This window comes from Tupaia chinensis, unplaced genomic scaffold (assembly GCF_000334495.1).
Source record: "Tupaia chinensis unplaced genomic scaffold, TupChi_1.0 Scaffold000048_1, whole genome shotgun sequence".
NCBI classification, from domain to species: domain Eukaryota; kingdom Metazoa; phylum Chordata; class Mammalia; order Scandentia; family Tupaiidae; genus Tupaia; species Tupaia belangeri.
The window spans coordinates 4,246,907-4,253,581 of record NW_006159506.1 but is presented as its reverse complement, the minus strand read 5'-3'; the positions used below and the strand labels follow the sequence as shown (position 1 = coordinate 4,253,581).

Sequence of the window (6,675 nt, the reverse complement as noted above, 5' to 3'; positions counted from 1 at the left end):
GATCCCGAGAGAAGAATGGAGGAGAAGGGATTGCGGCGTGACCATCCCCCCGGGGGGTGATTTCTTGCTTTCTGTCTCTATGTCTGTCTCTGTCTGTCTGGCAAGCGCACATGCCCTATAGCAAAAAACCTCTCCCCCCCAAAAAAAGAAGAAATAATATGAGCATCAATGAAAATAGCATGTTAAGAACACTCAAATTTCAGGACCAGCAGATGGCATAATGGTTATATCGCTGGACTCCCACATAGTCGACTGCAGTTCGAGTTCTGGACCTGGTGGCTTAAAACTCATGCAGGGCACATGTACATGAGTGCCCAAGACCCCAAGTGGAGAATGGAGGAGAAGGGATTGCGGCATGGCCATACCCCCCCCCCGAGGGGGGGTTGATTTCTCTCTTTCTGTCTCTCTGTCTCTGTCTGGTGAACATATACACACTGTATAGCAAAAATTTCTATTAAAAAAAAGAATCTCCAAATTCCACTATAAAAGCAACAATGATAAACATGGGCAAAAGCAGTCAGCATTAACTTTTATTTTTCCCTTGGAAGAAAACCAGTGTGTGGGCACACTTGTATAGCTAACGCTGAAGCCGCTGAGGATGGGACCAGCCCCCAAGGCCCCCTTCCCACCATGGTACAAGGAATTCCTAATTTTGAACTAACAGAATGGAAGCACGGATTAGAACATGGTTGTATCATTGCCAGGCAGACTGGCTGGCTACTCTTTCTGTGAAGACACGCAAGAATCTTTCTAGCTGTGTAAAGCTCACATTAAATCGTGACACCCGTGGAGACATCAGCACACGTAAGCTCCTTTTCTCTTGTTCTTGAAGTGTGACCGGCTCTGTCTTATACAGAAAAAAAAAAAAAAATGCTTGAAGTGGGACTTGCTCTGTCTTATACAGAAAAAAAAAAAAAAAAAAAGAAAAAGAAAGAAAGAAAACTAGATACTGTTTAAATTTATGTCTAAAATAGGCCATAAGAATGAGACAGTTAAATGCTTGCTTTATTCTAGGGGAGATGTAGCAAGTATCTAATTAGAAAACTTAAATAGACTATTTGTAATCAAACAAGAGGGATGGTTCATACACAACTACCCAAAATATACAATATTGGTAAAGCTTTGGTGAGAGCCCTTTATAAATATGGTTGGGGACTGAGGAAGAGGAAAGAGAATCACTCTTCTGGAAGTAAATTTTCATTCATTTGTCCACTTAACACAGGACTTATTTATGAGCAGACTTTGAACAGTTTGTGGAAAAGTGGAATTAAAGTATCAGTTTATTTTGGTGCCCCCTGAATCTGAAATCCATGCAGAGTTTTATCAAAGTACACAATTTCCCACAAACTTCACATGCTAAAGACCCCACGTTCTCAGAACATTAACACTGACTCAGTGACTGTAACAAGACAGCGCTTTTTGAAGGATTAGGAAAGCCACCATGGTTCTGAAATGAAGTACAAGTTTTCTTCCTCGGCGGAATTCAGATCGCTATGCCTGAAACAGCCATTTGAACTCAAGGTAAAGCCTATTAAAATTAGACTGAAACCATGGATTCAAAAATAAAGCTAGAAATAATAGGATACTATGTAAATTATACAGTGAACTAATATCATTGTAGAGAAAGGATGCTTTGTATTTTGAAAAAGTAGAGCATTCAATGTTAATGTCCTCAATGGGTTAAATGAACTGAGAGTCAGCGTGTGAATTTATTCTCTGGGATTTGGTTATAGTAGTGTTGGTACTGGCAGGTCAGGTTGACCATCAGAGCCACAAAAATTATAAGCTAAGACACACAATCCTTTCATTTCTGCAAAAGTATACTTTACTTGGCTGTAAAATATTCAGTGTTCTTAAGATTAAATATCTGAATATTGCTTCGGAAGGGAGCAGCTGTCTCCTTAAATCTTAAGTCTAGTTTGTTTACGGGCTGTATTTTATATTCTTTAGAAAATGACACAAAATGGCAATAAAATCATGGTAAGTATTCTACAGGGGAATATAAATGCCCTTTGGTTACGGTATACATATCTTTATACATAATTCCAGTTTATTTTCCCTGGAATTATGCTAAATATGTAAAAAGCCTTTTCTCATAAAGGTAAAAATGCTAGATGGTTCCAAGTTATAATTTAGCGTTAGTGTCAAGATTGCTTCAGAAAATAAGATACTGTTCCTGTTTCATTCCTTTTAAGTGTCATTCAGCATAGTATATGTGATTTTGCACATAAAATAAACTTATATGAATTTATGTAAGTGTTTTATAAAATGTAAGTGAGATTAAAAATAATTTGTAGGCTACAAATACATAAAAGTAACCCATGCTAAGCATCTGGGTTTTTGTTTTTTGTTTTTTGTTTTTATTTACATTTTAAAATTGTATTATCATTAAATTATTGTTTCAGGTAATTATGGGAGAATTTGTTTCATAAACTAAAGTGAAGAAACCAATACTAGAGTCTTAAAGAGTTGATATCAATAATTTTGTATGTAATTCTTAGATTAACAGTGTCACAATTATAAGATATACCAAAATATTTTAATAATACTTATGTATATAACAAGATAAAATTATGTTTAGGGATATAGGTCTTATTTCCTTTTTTTTAATGAGTGAATTATCTTTAACCTTTTGAAATCACTATTAGATAACCTTCTTAAATGGAGTCCAGGTAAAAATTATATATTCTGAAAATACTCATCTCAAGCATTGACTTTTAAATACATAAATTTCAAATACATTTATAATGTAAAAACTCAACAATTTCTAAATATTATAGTAAATTAAGATTAAAATGAGAAGCATGAAAATATTCCTTGCATTTAGAAGGCTATTCCTCAACATATGTTTTCTAAAATGAAATTTTATAAAAGAAAATAATATATAGAATTGAAAGTAAATTTGTTTACATTTAAGTTAAGCATTCAGTTATGCAATAAAGATTTTATTTATTTTTACTTCTTTCTCTTGTTCTTTCATTCATGACTTACAAAGGATGTTTAACAAGTTCATGGAAAATGTGCATTATGAAAAAACTGTACAAGGATTTCATTTTTGCACCAAAGTAAACTCATACTTTAATTCTATTTTTCTGAAAAAGTTTTCAAGCATGTTCATATTTTGAATTACTTCTTTCCACTTAATATACTTTTTAAAACATTCCCTATGACTTAGAATTCAAGGAAAGTTTTCTTATCCAATATATCATATTTACATCTATTATTACTGATAGACATACGAATACAATAATAGAAGTTCTCTATGAAGCAGAAATGACTTATGCCTGAACATCTCAAAATATGAGTAAAAATGAAATACAGAGAAGTTTTAATATTTTATCAAATTGGACAATAGTAATTATTTTAGAAAACATCTGTAGAATCTCTTAGATATAAGACAATCACTTCTCAATATACAATAAATGGAATCATTAAAATATTCTTCATGATTTTCTAAGAAAATCAAACATAACTATAGTGAAATTAATTATCACTCAAAGTTAATAGTTTTGACATTACAATAGAATTGCTTAAAAAAGTAAATAGTTGCATTTTCTCAAATGTGTCTGAAATGTATTGTATTCACTGAAAGTTTATAGTGTGCTAAGTTTAAAGAACAAAGCAAGACTGAGCAATTTTTCCTCTTTGTATTACTATAATAATAAGGATTATAAAATGATTTTATTTTCTGTGAGAAGTTAATAATTTCCCTGCAAGTCGCAGTGACCTAATTATTATGGACAAATAAGGTCACTTATCTTGTTGAGACATTTTTAAAGGAAACTTAATTCCTATATATATTTTAATAGTGAATAAGTCTAAGGCTTTTCATGGTAGTATGACAGTAAACCTTGCTACAAGTGGCACTGTATTCTAATACTAGGCTGAAAATTGAATTATATTTTGCTCTTGCAACCTGTTTTTAAAAATATATTGCTTATAATAAGGTTAAGTTTTAGAAGTCCCTTTAAAGCCTACCTCAAATAACCGATCGTTCTTGGAGAAATGAAAAGACAAAATAGAATTAGGATCTTATTAAAAAATAAGTGAGGTTGCCATGGTTAAGTATGAATTCGGAAACCAGAAATAAAAGATATTCGTGTACTCGACATTTTCAGCCATAGTTTCTGCAAAGTCATCTGATGATTATGACTGTTTATTTTCAACGCACACTTTTGACCTTGTCATGGAAGTAAAATACGCTCAAAGAGCGTATCGGATCTTCTTAAGCAGGTGTCGTGCACAAAATAGCACGTTCCAAATTTGGAGCACGAAAGGGTGACTTTCTTCCATTTTATGTAAATGACTTCATTTTCATACTGCCTTCAGAGTAGCCTAAAACAATGCAATGAGAAACGCAAGGATGACTTTGCACTTCACCACATGCGATAACTTTCAACAAAAGGAAAACTGAATGGAGCAATTTTCTCCCTGAAAGTCATCCGCAATTTACATCCGTTTAACGAATGTTATCTACAGGCCCTGATTTTTCCGTATTTCCCTATCCATTTCTCGTTTGTCTTGTGTGTGTCTCTTTGTGTCTCTCTCTCACACACTGTTAGGCCGAGTTAGCATTTAAACCCTAACAAACACACACATACCACTGCAAATTGGTCACCATCAAATACAGATATGAGACTTTCCAAATACACTAAATGACCCTGCAAGTCATTGACTCAAGGACAAAATGTGGTCCTACCCTCTTCATTTCTTTCAAAGCTTTATGCTGACTTGGACTTGTAGGATACAGACCACTTCATCTGGTGTCCTTTCACTGAAGGGCATAAGGATAAGATCCAGTCTCTCTATCCCTGCTCTTTGTTATACGGTCACTAGATTCCATGCCATGGCAGAAAAAAATCCAGAGCCCAGTAAAACCCATTTAATAATAAAACTGTGTTTCAATTTTTCCTTTTCTTCTTTCTTCTCCTGCTGCTTTCCATCAGCAGAACACTTAAGAATCACTAATTGGTTAATCTGTTATTTAGGCAAGTATTAATATTCTAATTTTACAGACAAGGAATCAGGCTTCCTGCTGTGTATCCCCTAGCCCTGAGTAAGGAACTCTTCAGATGGGAGATTCTAAGTAGGTGAGGCTGGCCTCCAGAGACTGTCACTTGCCTACAGCCGCGCAGGAGGGCTTCACAGAGCCTCTGTTAGATCTCTGAGTTCCTGACTCCCAGTTCTCTGCTTAGACCACCAGGCAACACTGCCTCTAATGACAAAAAAAAAAAAAAAAAGTTTTCCCATTCCACTCCTACTAAAGCTCTAAGGACTTTCTTAATTGCGACTGATACCCTGGGATTGAGAAGCTTATTTGTGACTTGATGAATCTGCACTGATCTTGCCTGGGTTTCTAGGTTTTGTAGCACTTAAAAACTTTAGAGTAACGTTGTCCTTACAAAAATACCTCAAGATAGTCCTACCTATTGAACAAAGAGACAAAGCATTGCTCTCTAGAAAGAAGATGGAATCATGAAAACAGAATAAAGAAGTTTCACTGCAGGACAGGGCCATGACCATCCCTGTCAAGAAGTGGAGGGGAATTGTTTTTTTGAAGACAAAATATGTAGACCATAAAAGCTGTCATCCTAGGTCACAACCCTAAATGGCAAACTTTATGAATACATATCCATAATACATATTCTTTGCAATGAAACTTCTATTTGGGACTTAGGAAATTTGACCTCTTTAGTGCAAGAAATTATTCTTTTCCAAAGGCAAGACAAATACTCCATGCAAATACAAATTCGAAGATAATTTGCTTCAAACTCAAAATGCGAGGGCGTTATCAATGGAAAAAAGAGAAAAGTTGAACATATGACCTATATTTGTATCAGAAAGAAGGGGATGGGTGGCTCCATGGTGCAGCAGTAATGAGGAGCTTAAGAGAACCCAGATCCCAATGGCGATCACAGATTTGAATCCCCAGTCTGGTCACCCTGAAACACAAGGCATGCACATGAGTGGCCAAGATCCGATAGTCTTAAAGACTAATTTAAGGTGATTGGACTGTGCTATGAAGAGACCCTGTGGAGGGGGCTCATCTCTGTCACTCACTTGCTTTCTTTCTCTCATGCATGCATACATGCACTATATTTTTTTTTCGGAGAGGTTTTTGCTATAGGGCGCGTGCGCTTGCCAGACAGACAGAGAGAGACAGAGAGACAAAAACAAGAAATCACCCCCCAGGGGGGATGGCCACGCTGCAATCCCTTCTCCTCCATTCTCCTCTTGGGATCTTGGGCACGCATGCACATGTGCCCGGCGTGAGTTTTAAGTTACCGGGTCCGGGACGCAAACCGCAGTCGACTGTGAGAGTCCAGTGACATAGCCATTATGCTAACTGTTGGTCCCACATGCACTATTATAAACAGAGGAAAACATTTACATAATAAGGAAAGGCTTGGAAATTATTGTAGCTCAAAGTTAGAGCTGTCTTAAAAGCAATAGGAACTTAGATAACCAGATACCTTATTTAAATCCACCATAAAACCTTCAAAAATAAAGTCCAGGTTATAAAGGAAAAGCAATCCTTTTGTCCATTTTTAAAATATTTATTTATCATATCTAATTTATACAACAAGCAGGGTCAGACTCAGCAATCTTCTTCTTGTAGTACAATATCTGACCCAAATGTGGCATGGATTTTACAGAATAGTAAGAAATGACTAA

General features: G+C 35.5%; 1 protein-coding gene across 1 annotated transcript in view; it reads right to left on the bottom strand.

The window, feature by feature from the left end:
• LOC102470636 (uncharacterized) overlaps positions 1 to 6,675 on the bottom strand; it is a 291,660-nt gene that overhangs the window by 3,671 nt on the left and 281,314 nt on the right. The window lies entirely within an intron of this gene.